This window comes from Oryctolagus cuniculus, chromosome 3 (genome assembly GCF_051225735.1).
Source record: "Oryctolagus cuniculus isolate XC-2025 breed Fujian yellow rabbit chromosome 3, ASM5122573v1, whole genome shotgun sequence".
Lineage (NCBI taxonomy): Eukaryota > Metazoa > Chordata > Mammalia > Lagomorpha > Leporidae > Oryctolagus > Oryctolagus cuniculus.
The window spans coordinates 16,162,851-16,176,696 of NC_142869.1; positions in this window are offsets into that span (position 1 = coordinate 16,162,851).

A 13,846-nucleotide genomic window follows, 5' to 3' on the forward strand; every position below is an offset into this window, starting at 1 on the left:
GCGTGGCCACAGACATTGCAGACATTTGAGGAGTATACCAGCGAATGAAAGGCTTTTCTCTATATACCTTTTCCTCTCTCAGATTTATTTATCTATCTGGGAAGTGAAGTTACAGACAGAGGGCAAGAAGGAGAGATAGAAATCTTCCATCCACTGGTTCAATCCCCAAATGGCAGCAACCGCCAAAGCTGGGCCAGGCCAAAACCAGGATCCAGAAGATTCATCTGAGTCCCCCACGTGAGTGCAGGGTCCCAAGTGCTTGTGTTATCTTCCACTGCTCTCCCAGGCTCATTAGCAAGGAGCTGAATCAGAAGTATGGTTTCTGAGACTTGAACTGACACCCATATTGCATGCCAGCATCACAGGTGGTAGCTTCTGTGTCACAACACTTGCCCCAATAAGAGCTTCTCACCTGAAAGCCAGTACAAGCTAAACTGGAGCTGCTGAAGTTATAGCATTACTCAATGTCTCCTGATAAATTAAGATTTTGTTGTTGTTTAGACCAGCAAGAATTTTTCTACCTCAGGACTATTATTTATGCCAACTGAAAAGAGTTACTCTATTCTGATCTACTTCCAATTGCTCAAAACCTAGGGATTGGAAAGTCAAAGTTAATTTCAGTCAACAGAATTTTCCTATGAAGGAATTTTTGATCCATTTCCCATAGGCTCAGGCACTTGGGCCACCCTCTGCTGATTTCCCAGGCACATTACCAGGGAGCTGGATTGGAAGTGGAGCAGCCAAGATTTGAACCAGTACCCATATGGGACGCAAGCACTGCTGGCAGTGACTTAACCTGCTATGCCACAGTGCTGGTCCCTAAATAAATCTATATATATATAAAAAATTGTCTATACCTTCAATACAAATTATCTAGCCTTTCCTCTCAACAAGACTGTTGTACATAGTCTATCCTGTTCAGAAATTTGGACACTTCCATTAATTAATATAATCAAAGATTGGATATATGTGATCAGGAAAGAAATATGATCTATTCAAACATTGGAGATAATGTGAGTTTAGCTCATGCAGAGTGGTCACTCTCTCCAGGTTCTCCTGTCCACTCAATCAGCACCCTGTTTCCAACACAGCGAAAGTTTCAGCTATGAGAAGGAAACCAGCTAGAACTTTGTTACTTGGCCACTCTGGTGACTGAAGTAGTCTGTGAACCTGTCCCTTGCATCCACTATTATGGGCTCCCTTTGTAGAAGAGGGACAGGTTACAATCAGTCACTGAGCTTCTGTATAGATGAAACCATTCAAGAGAGCTGGCCTGGAGCAATGTGCCCCCTTGGGGAAAACCCTTTGCCTCTCCTTTGCATGAAAACTCTCCACTCTCCCAGAGGAGAGGAAGTAGAGTTCAGCGTGTTACAAATCTTCTTGACACATAAGAATTGGATAGGGAACATAGCTTCGTCATGTCATTGACCTTTGTTCTGAGCCTCAGTCAAGATGTTAGTTGAACTCAAAGTCGATTGAATGGATTAGAAAGGAGATGTGGAAATGCAGGACTCTCCATTCCAGGTCACGCCATACTGAGAGTAGGAACACCAGTTTTTTAAACTCTTGGTACGTCTCTGTGCTTCCCATGATGCTCAGCAAGGACAGGTGCCCCAGAAGGTCTGTCTCAGTGACTACAACTCCAGGAGGGAACTGTTCTTCCTGACTGGAAGAAAGGCCAAAGGCTCTGCAAGTTGGATTTGTGGTAGGACAGGTTGATGCCAGATGTTACGAGAGGGGGCGTGTATTTTCTGAAAGTCATTGCTGTGGCTGATGGAAATGCTTAAGCACAATAAAAAAAAATCCCTAAAAATATTTGAGCCTTAGGAAGCCAAAGCAATCTGCCTACTGAGTTCAGTTTCCAAAGGCAGCCATCCAGTTATAATTCTGGTATTCTTATTTCACAACTCTTCATCTCTCAATACTTGTCATTGGGCCTTTTTAAAGAAATGATGAATTTTAATCAGCAAAATAAAAGATGAATAATTTTAATTTGAAGTCTTACAAAATCAGTTGGAACATAAAAAGGCTAAGTGGAATTTCAAAGGCAACGAGGGAGAGAAAATAAGAGGTAAATATAAAATTTGCTCCCAACACATTAAATCTGTGAATTTTATTAAACTCTTACCAAATTTCAGACACTGTTCTATGAACCACACATTAAATTTATTTCTAGGTAATCTGACAAACATTGAGTCTACAGTAAAACGAACCAAAAGGCCCATAGTGTAAAGATCTAACAAATATTTACATTTCTGCTGTATACATCTTTGTAGCTGCTGTGTGAACTCTAATAGCTAAAAATGACTAATACCAATAGAGAGCAATAGGACTTACGGATATTTATGAGCTCTTCTGGCAATGGAAATTCTTTTGGTCTTAATCTTCGTTTCTCCTGTGGTATAGTCCAAATTGTGATTCTTAATACTTTTCCATCAAACTAACTTTTATGTGTTCTCCAAGCAAGATCCAGAGATCCTCTGCTTTCTGATTAGTGTCACCATGCCTGTCTTTCAGCACTGTCACTTGATGAGATGAAGCCCAGAAAGTGGTACAGGAAATGAATGATGACTTGGAGACCTCAGATGTTACCTGTGCCCCTTTGTTGATGTTCTTTGCCTCTCACTTCTTACCTCCCTTCCCTAGAGATGTGCACCTTCATTTGGAGTTGGTCTGGCAGCAAACACTGGAGTCTAGTGGTGGACAATCACCCTCTCCATCATCATATGATCATCTCCTTGCCAGTTTTCACGTTGTCTTCTGTCTACACATGTCTTTCTTCCTGCTCTTCTCAAGGGCACACCAGTCAAGTCAGATTAAGTACTCACTTCCTTCTAATATGGCCTCATTGTTATCTATTTAATTATAATTAATAACATCTACAATGGCATTATTTCCAAATAAAATCACATTCTGAGTTACTGAGAATTAGTACATCAACATTTTGGGGGACAAATTCAACCCCTAACAATTTGTGTTATACCAATTTTTTACTTATTCTTGAATTAGTTTTAGGATTTTGAGAAATTTTAAGAAAATTTTCCAGGGCCAGTGTTGTGGTGTAGAGGGTGGGGTCACTGCCTGCAAGCCTGGCTTCCCATGGGGGCACCAGTTGGAGTCTTGGCTGCTCCACTGCCTGTCCAGCTCTCTGCTGTGGCCTGGGAAAGCAGTGGAAGGAAGATGGCTCAGGTCAATGTGTTGCAATGTGTTCTGTGCACCTTCTCCTCCATGCCTGGGCCTACAGCTTCTGCTGCTTCTCACATTTTCTTCTGGAGCATCCTTTCATCCTAGACAGTCCCATTACTGATCATTTTTCCACAAAAGCCAGTCCTACAGTTCCCTCCAATATCCTATGCTCAAACACAACCCAGGAAGCTGCAAGGAGCAGCGCCAGGATTTCTGGACTCCTCCTCCCTCCTGGTCCCAACACAACATTTCCTACTGACACAGAAGCAATCTTCTAATTCCAAGGCCAGAACTCTTAGATTCAAATGCTGACTCTATATTTTATTATGTGACCATAGCCATTTAGAAAACTGCTGTAATCATGATATGTCACAGCAAGGTCAATAATTGTACCTACTTCATTTGGTCTATTATTGAGAGAGTCAAGTGAAATTAAATGATATAAGACATTTAAGCTTTAGGCTTACTAGAAGTTGGTTATTACATTTATTATTTTTATTATTATTGTTATTTCTACTTATAACGTGTTCTCCTATTCCAGGAATGGGCACTCAAAACATTTTTCATACATTTCCCTTTGCCACAATCACCTAAGAAATAAGGAATCATTAGGGGGTGCTCATGAATAAATGTTCCTGTTGGCGATGTGGCATGTAGCATTTTCCTTCTGCTCTGGGAAGGCCCTTTTATTCTTTTACACCAAGCGTACCTATCCCAAAGATGCTGTTTCTTTTATCCCCAATGTGCCAAGCCTGCACCAGTCAGATGCCCTGGGTGCTGGTCTCAGGTGTATGAGTGTGGCCGCTGACCTTAAACTCTCACTATGCTAATAACCCTCTATTTCTCATCTCTTTGCTTCCTCTTATTCCATGGCTATCACAGGTACTAAGTCATATAACTCATTGTCTCCTAGTGAGAGCAGGCACATCCTGCAACCATGTCTTGGAAGAGATTGGTAGCAAAATTGATTTCTGAAATCCACTAGCAAGCAATAAAACCTGAAATGCAGGTTTTTCTAAATTCTTTTTTCATACCTTAAGCAAAACTAAGTAATAGAATCCTGATCATGGACTTTAATCTAAGCTATTTAGTGGTATAGAAGAAGAAAATAACACAAGAGCAGCCAAAGTACTTTGTTTACTAAGAAGCTGTGCTGCAAATGCCTTCCTGTGCTGTGATGTAAGGGAGGCTGAGTTAATTGTGTCCTGGTGACTTAAACAAGCAGCTTTGTGGCTAGCTAACCAACTAAGGCCAAGTTCTCACGTCATATTTAATCTGATTGCTCCTTGGTGATTGTAATACAGGATGAATTCCTCTGTTGGGTTTTCCTGCCTCTCCTGCACAATTTCACAGTCGCTTCTTCACTTTTGAACATAAAGAGATTAAAAATGCCTTTGTTCTCAAATTGCTTTACTGTAGAACCTGTCTTTATGCAAGGGAAATGAAAATTTCCATAATCAAATTAATGTCATGTTTCTGAAGTATATTTAAACAATTGTGAGGAGTCGTAAAACATGTGATAATTCATGAATAATATCTGTTGTTAATCACTTCAGATACAACTGAACTGAGAAGGCAAGAAGGGCAACTTTTTTCCTCTCTTCCCATCTTAGACTGAATGTTTTCCTTCTAACCCACTAAGAACCCAGTACAACTTCTAACATTTTGAAATATTACTTGATGTTTTCCTGGCATTGTTCCCACAATTCAGGATAGCTTGTAGCTGGAATTAGATAAAAGCGCCTCCAACAATTTCTAAATTTAAAAGCAGGAATGAGAGCCTTTTTCTTCCATATACTTTTTTTTTTAAGTTTTGGAATCATTGACCTAAACCTGTGAATTACTAGGAAAAAGAACAGGAAATTACTTTTTAAAAAAAACATACAAGGCTGGAGTTAAACAAAATACTTATTCTTTTTTTAATATTTATTTAATTATTTGAAAGAATTACAGAGAGTAAAGGAGAGACAGAGAAAAAAGAGAGATCTTCCATCTCTCCTCAACAGCCAGGGCTGGTCAAGGCCAAAGCCAGGAGCCTAAAACTCCATCCAGGACTCCATCATGGGTGCAAGGGCACAAACACTTGGGCCATCTTGACTGCTCTTTGAGGCACATTAGCAGGAATCTGGATTGAAAGTGGAGCAGGCAGGATTCAAACCCGTACACTTACGGGATCAAGCATCACAGACAGCAGGCTAACCTGCTATGGCACTGCACTAGCCACCCTTTTTCTAATTTGTCTTTTAAGGAATACAAATTTCATAAGTACAACTTTAGGAATATAGTTCTACTTCCCATCACACCCACCCTCCCACCCACAATCCCACTCCTCCTCTTCCTCCTTCCTCTCCCATTCCCAGTCCCATTCTCCATTAAGATTCATTTTCTTTTCTTTTAAGATTTACTTATTTCTTTGAAAGTCAGAGTTACCCAGAGAGGAGAGGTAGAAAGAGAGGTTCACTCCTCACTTGGCCGAAACAGCTGGAGCTGCACTGATCCAAAGCCAGGAGCCAGGAGCTTCCTCCAGGTCTTCCCACCACGGCTACAGGGGCTAAAGGACTTCTTCTTCTAATGCTTTCCCAGGCCATAGCAGAGAGCTGGATTGGAAGTGGAGCAGCTGGGTCTTGAATTGGCGATCATATGGATGCTAGCACTGCAGGCAGTGGCTTTACCCACTACGCCACAGAACCATCCCCTAGATTCATTTTCACTTAACTTTGTACACAGAAGACCAACTCTATATTAAGTAAAGATTTCAACAATTTGCACACACACAAACACAAAAATTTAAAAACTGAGAACTAGGTGTTTTTTTTTTTTTTTTTTTTTTTTTTTTTTGACAGGCAGAGTGGACAGTGAGAGAGAGAGACAGAGAGAAAGGCCTTCCTTTTGCCGTTGGTTCACCCTCCAATGGCCGCCGCAGCCGGCACGCTGCGGCTGGCGCAACGCGCTGATCCGAAGGCAGGAGCCAGGTGCTTCTCCTGGTCTCCCATGGGGTACAGGGCCCAAGCACTTGGGCCATCCTCCACTGCACTCCCTGGCCACAGCAGAGAGCTGGCCTGGAAGAGGGGTAACCGGGACAGAATCCGGCACCCCAACCGGGACTAGAACCTGGTGTGCCAGCACTGCAAGGCGGAGGATTAGCCTAGTGAGCCGCGGGGCCGGCCGAGAACTAGTTTTAGAGTTAACTGGTTTTTTTGTTTGTTTGGTTGGTTGGTTTTTTTTGACAGGCAGAGTTAGACAGTGAGAAAGAGAGACAGAGAGAAAGGTCTTCCTTTTTCTGTTGGTTCACCCACAAAGTGGCTGCTACGGCAGGCATGCTGCGCCGATCCAAAGCCTGGAGCCAGGTGCTTCCTCCTGGTTTCCCATACAGGTGCAGGCCCAAGCACTTGGGCCATCCTCCACTGCCTTCCCGGACCACAGCAAAGAGCTGGACTGGAAAAGGAGCAGCCGGGACAGAATCCGGTGCCCCAACCGGGACTAGAACCCAGTGTGCCAGCGCCGCAGGAGGAGGATTAGCCAAGTGAGCCACAGCACTGGCCACAGTTAACTCATAATTCATTGAGGACCAAGGTCGTGCACAGTGACTCCTGTTGTTAATTTAACAATTAGTACTCCTTATGTATGGTGTCAATGATCATGCAAACCTCTTGATATCATCTGCCTAAGCTATGGGAGCCTTTTGAGTCCATAAACACCATCAGCATTTAGCATAAACTCCATCAGTATTTGGACAAGGCCATAAGCAAAGTGGAAGTTCTCTCCTCCCTCTAGAGAAAAGTACATCCTTCTCTGATGGCCACTTCTTCCTGCGGGGACTCACTCACTTCATATAGGACATTTTTTGCCAGTGTCTTGGCTTTCCATGCCTGAAATGCTCTCTGGGGCTTTTTAGTCAGCCTAGGAAGCCTTAGGGCTGATTCTGAAGTCAGAGTGTCACTTAAAGCGATTGTCATTCTATGAGTCTGCTGTGTGGATTGCTCCCCACGTTGGAACATTCTCTTCTTTTTAACTCTGTTACCATTACCAGGCACATGTTCCTATTGACATGATCACTTTAACATTTAATTCTATCTGTATGTTCACTTCAACCTTTAATATGGTCACTTCAACAATTAAGATGGCATTTTCGGGTCCAGCTGAAAAGCCCATGAGAGTATTTCAGGCATGGAAAGACAAGACACTCTGGGAAAAAAAAAGAAAAGAAAAAAAAAAACCCTAAATGAAAGATCTCTGCAAGTGAGATCCCAGTGGAAAGAACAGGTCATCAAAGAAGGAGGTACCTTTCTTTCAAGGGAGGAGAGAACTTCCACTTTGACTATGACCTTGTCTAAATAAGATCAGAGTCAGTGAACTCAAAATGCTTCCATAGCCTTGGCAACTCATGACAAGAGCCTAGGGTGATCACTGATGCTATAAACAAGAGTGTTAATTTGTTAAGTCAACAACAGGAGTCACTGTGCACTTACTCCCCATGTAGGATCTCTGTCCTTAATGTGCTGTACATTGTGATTTAATGCTATAACTAGTACTCTAACAGTATTTTTCACTTTGTGTTTCTATGTGGGTGCAAACTGTTGAAAGCTTTACTTAATATATGCTAAATTGATCTTGTGTATTTAAAGATAATTGAAAATGAATCTTAATGTGAATGGAAGGGGAGAGAGAGCGGAAGAGGGGAGGGTTGCGGGTGGGAGGGAAGTTATGGGGTGGGAGGAAGCCATTGTAATCCATAAGCTGTACTTTGGAAATTTATATTCATTAAATAAAAGTTAAAAAAATATGGCATTTTTACCACCAAGCTTAATGGGATTTGGATTCCCATGAAAAGTTTTCTAACAGTATCCTTAAAAGACAAGACTCTGTGACAAAAAATATCCTACACAGAGGATCTCTGTAAGACCTCAGAGGAAAGAAAGGGTCATCAAAGAAGACACTCTTCTCTGAAGGGAGGAGCGAACATCCACTTTGCTTATGGCCATGTCCAAATACCGAAGGAGTCTATGGTCACAAAAAGGTTTCCATAGCCTTGGAAGCCCATGGCAAGAGCCTCAGATGATCACTGATGTCGTAAAAAAAGAGTGTTAATTGTTAAAGAAACAACAGTAGTCAATGGGCACTTCTCCCTTGATAGGATCCCTGTCCCTATTAAAGTGTATTATGAGAATCAACTGCAAATTCTCTCCCCAAACTGCACTCTATATGTTGTGTGTGGGCGTGGGTGCAAATTGTTGAAGTCTATGATTAGCATAGAGTTAGTCCTCTGTATATAAAGTCATACTAAAAATGATTCATAATGAAGAAGGAGATAGCAGAGGGAATGGGAGGTGGGATGGGAGCTGGGGTGGGGGGTAGTATGGGGGAAAGAACCACTATATTCCTAAAGTTGTATCTATGTAAAAATGTATTCATTAAATAAAAATTTAAAAAACTGCATTCTCAGATGTAGGTTTGTAGAAATGTATGCAGACCTATACAGCTTTAGATTTGCAAACTTCCTCCTCCTTCTATTATTCCCATTCTTATTTTTTACTGAGGTCCAGTTTCATTTGACTTTATACACATATGATTAGCTCTGTCAAGTAAAGAGTTAAATAGTATGAAAAAAACAGGATAAGGGCTGATCAAGGCACTGTTTCTCATAGTGTCCTTTTCACTTCAACAGGTCTCCTTTTAGGTGCTCAGTTAGTTGTCACTGATATTTGTCCCTTTAGGACTGGCTTATTTCACTCAGCATGATGTTTCCCAGATTCCTCCATTTTGTTGCAACTGACTGGATTTCATTTTTTTTACTGCTGTATAGTATTCTATAGAGTACATATCCCATAATTTCTTTATGCAGTCTTCTGTTGATGGGCATGTAGGTTGATTCCATGTCTTAGCTATTGTAAACTGAGTTGAAATAAACATGGAACTATAGATAACTTTTGTTTATTGATTTCATTTCCCTTGGGAAAATTTCCAGGAGTGGGATGGCTGGGTCATATGGTAGGTCCATATTGAGATTTCTGAGGAATCTCCAAACTATCTTCCATAGTGGCTTTACCAGTTTGCATTCCCACCAACAGTGGATTAGGCTACCTTTTTCCCCACATCCTCACCAGCATTTGTTGTTTATTGATTTCTGTATGAAAGCAATTCTAACTGAGGTGAGTTGAAACCTCATTGTGGTTCTGATTTGCATTTCCCTAACAGCTAATGATCCTGAGCATTTTTTTTTCATATGTCTGTTGACCATGTGGATTTCTAATTTAGAAAAATGTCTGTTTAAGTCCTTGGCAGATCTCTTAACTGGGATGTTTGTTTCGGAGATTCCTGATCTCTTTGTATATTCTTGTTATTAATCCTTTATTAGTTGTATAGTTTACAAATAATTTCTCCCATTCTGTCAATTGTCTCTTCACTTTCTTGACTGTTTCTTTTGCCATACAGAAACTTCTCAATATAATGTAATCGCATTTTTTTAATTTTGGCTTTGACTGCCTGTACCTCTGAGGTCTTTTCCAAGAAGTCTTTGCCTGTGCAAAATGTTCTCTAATAATTAGATGGAGTTGGATAGTAGACTGAGATCTTTAATCCATTTTGATTGGAATTTTGTATAAGACATAATGTAGGGGTCTTGCTTCATACTTCTGCATATGGAAATCAAGTTTTCACAGCACCATTTGTTGAAGAGACGGTCCTTGCTCCAGGGCTTGGTTTTTTCTCCTTGATCAAATATAAGTTGGTTGCAGATGTTTGTATTGACATCTGGTGTTTCTATTCTGTTTCACTGGTCTAACTATCTTTGTACCAGAACCAGGCTGTTTTGATTATAACTGCTGTAAGATAATCACAAAACACACCAGACACTGGAGTAAGGGAAAGGATTTATTAGGGAAAACACAGCAAGCTGGAGGGAAGGGGCAAAGAAGGAAAAAAAGAGAGAGAAAGAGTATAAGAGAGAGAGAGACAGAGAGGAGAGGAGCTAGCGAGGAGAGAAGAGAGAAGAGAAAAGAGAGACGAGAGGGGGAGAGGAGAGGAGAGCAGAGAGTGCAGTTAAGAAAGAGCGAGAGAGGAGAGAGCCAAGAGAGAGAGTGAGCAGGAGAGGAGAGAGACCATACAGGTGAGCAGGTCCTTTTAAAACTTTGCCAGAGGGTGGGCAGGGAAGCAGGAGCAGTGAATTCCACTAAGATGGAGGTGGAGCTTGACCACAGAGGTTGGGTCATGTGGCCACCTGGCTTCCAGCAATGGCTGCGGGGGCTAGAGCCTAGAATGGTGTCAAGGTGTAGATAGCGCCATGAATAAAACTGGATAAAACTGAGCCATTTTCCTAACAACTGTCCTGTAATATTTCTTGAAATATGGTATTGTGATGCTTCCTGCTTTGTTTTTGTTGTATGCTTTTGCTTTAGTTATTCGAGGTCTCCTTTGCCTCCATATGAATTTGAGCTTCATTTTCTCTAGATCTGAGAAGAATGTCCATGGTATTTTAATTGGTATCACATTGAATCTGTAAACTGCTTTTGGAACAATAGACATTTTGATGATATTCTTTCAATCCATGAACATGGAAGATTTTCCCTTTTTTTTGTATCTTCTTCTATTTCTTTCTTTAATTTTTTGTAATTCTCATCATGCAGATCTTTGATATCCTTGGTTAAATTTATTCCAAGGTATTTGATTTTTTGTTAGCTATTACAAATGTCATTGATCTTAGAAGCTCAATTTTAGCCTTGTCATTGTCTGTGTATACAAGGGCTGTTGTTTTTTGTGTATTGGTTTTATATCCTGTTACTTTACCAAACTCTTCTGTGAGTTCTGATAATCTCTTGATGGAGTCTGTTGGATCCCCTAAACATAGAATCATGTCATCTGCAAAGAGCGATATTTTGACTCCCTCCTTCCTAATTTGTATCCCTTTGATTTCTTTTTCTTGCATAATTGCTCTGGCTAAAACTTTCAGGACTGTATTGAATAGCAGTGGTGAGAGTGGCTATCCTTGTCTGGTACTGGATTTCAGTGGAAATGCTTCCAAATTTTCCCCATTCAATATGATGCTGGTCATGGGTTTGTCATAAATTCCTTGATTGTATTGAGTATTCTCCCTTCTATACTCAATTTTCTTAGAATTTTCATCATGAAAGGGTGTTGTATTTTATCAAATGCTTTCTCTGCATCTATTGAGATAACCATATGGTTTTTGTTCTATAGTTTGTTAATGTGGTGTATCACATTGATCGATTTGCAAATGTTGAAATATTCCTCCAAACCCCAAAGAAATCCCAGGAGCATGTTGTGCAGTCTCCGTATGTTTACATATGTTCTAGAGATTCCTGTGTTGCTGATTTTCAGCCTCATTCCATTGTGATCTGAGAAGATGCATGGTATGATTTTGATTTTTTTTTTTTTTTTGAGTTTTCTGAGACTTGCTTTATGGCCTAGTATGTGGTCAATCCAAGAGAAAGTTCTATTCACTTGTGAAAAGAATGTGTATTCTGCAACTGTAGGATGAATAGTTCTATAGATATCTGTTAGGTCCATTTGATCTATAGTGTCAATTAATTCTGCTACTTCCTTGCTGACTTTCTGTCTGGTTGATTTGTCCATTGCTGAAAGTAGGAAATTGAAGCTCCCCATTACTATTGTATTGGACTCTATGTCTCCCTTTAGATCCCTTAACTTCTCAATAGCCATGTGTCCTCTGTTAGGTACATATACATTTATAATAGTTACATCTTCCTGTTGAATTTAACCCTCAATCATTACATAGTGCCCTTCTTTATCTCATTTAACAGTTTTTGTGTTAAAGCCTATTTTGTCTGTTATTAGCATAGCAACATCTGCCCTTTTTTGCTTTCCATTAGCATGAAATAACTTTTTTCATCCTTTCACTTTCATTCTGTTTGTATCTTTGTTGGTGAGATGTGTTTCCTGTAGGTAGCTAATAGATGGGTCTTGGTTTTTAATCCATTCAGCCAGTCTGTATGTTTTAACTGGAGAGTTGAGGTCATTTACATTCAAGATGGTCTTTGATGAGTAATGACTTGGCCCTGACATTTTTCCATAAATATTCTTGTTATTTACTTTGGATTTCTTTTGTACTTTTATTGGTGGATTTTTTGTCTTCATATTCTTTCATAATGATGACTATCTTTATGTGTTTCTGTGTGTAGCACATCCTTAAGCATCTTTTGTAAGGCTGGACAAGTGGCAACAAATTATTTCGATTTCTATTTGTTATGGAAGGTTTTTATTTAACCTTCATTGATAAATGAGAGCTTTGCACGGTACAGCATTCTGGGTTGACATTTTTTTTTCTTTTAAGCCTTGGACTGTATCTTGTCATTCGCTTCTAGCCTGTAGGGTTTCTGATGAGAAGTCAGCTATAAATCTAATGGAGAATATCTAAAAGTAATTGTCATTTTTGTGATACACATCTACAGTCTTTTATTCATGTTTTATTGTAGAAAGTTCAACTACAATGTGTTATGGTGAAGATATTTTCTGGTAATGTCTGCTCAGAATTCTATGTGCTTTTTGTACTTGAATATCCCTTTCTTTCTCCACATGTGGGAAGTTTTCTGTAGTTATTTCACTAGTTCTTCTAGTACATTCTCTCTTTCCATACCTTCAGAATCTCCTGAGACCCATATGTTGGATCATTAGATAGTATTCAATAAAACTCCAACACTGTTTTTAAGGTTTTATTTTCCTCTTTTTTTTGTTTGGTCTGACTGTAAGAGATTTCCAAAGATTTGTCTGCTAGTTTGGATATTCTTTCTTCCTCCTTGCCATGTTTACTGTTAAGGCTTTCTAAGGCATTTTTAATTTGATCGATTGAATTCTTCATTTCTGATGTTATATTTAAATTTCTCTTTAAAATCTAAATGTCATGGGAAAGATTTTCGTTTATGACATGTATTATTTTCCTTAGTTGGTGGATTTGCTTCTGGTTGCTTTTGAGTAACCCTATGATTAATTTTTTGAATTCTATTTCTGGTATTTCCTCAATCTATTCATCTTTACATTCTAATATTGAAATATTATTGTGTGCTTTGAAAGAGGGAGGTGTCATGGTGTCTTTCTAATTCTTGTTTCTTAAATTTCTGCATTTCTTTTTAGGCATTTGTGAAGTTGATTTTTGTTGTTTTCCACTGATGGCCTTAACTTTGAGCTATGCCTTTGTGGCTTAGTGGAATATTTTCACATTCAGTGAATATCAAGAGGTGTGTTGTGGATGTGACCAGGGAGATCTGATTAGTGCTCCAAGGTGGGGAGAGTATCCAGGGTAACACCCACATAGGGCGTTATAGATCTCAGTGCCTGTGTGTTAGCCCCCAATGTGCTCTGCACCACTGTATGAACCACACAAATGATCTGTGCAGTCCTCATTGTGAGCACAGTTCCCACTTTAAGAACATGTTCTAGACCACTAAGGAGCTCTGAGCATGTGGAGCCCAGAGACCCAGATACCCCTGCACCTTCTCATGTGACCACCAAGTCCCCACAGTCTCAGCACACAAGGCTCCCACAGTTGCTGGGTGAAGAGGTTTCTCTCTGTGCTGCCAGCCTGTCCAATCAACAGAGAGGCAGATGTTCCCAGGGACAGCCCTGCTTAGGCTTCTTGATCCTGGGAGGCTGCAGGCATCTCATCATCCTACATGGTTGCCCAGGCACC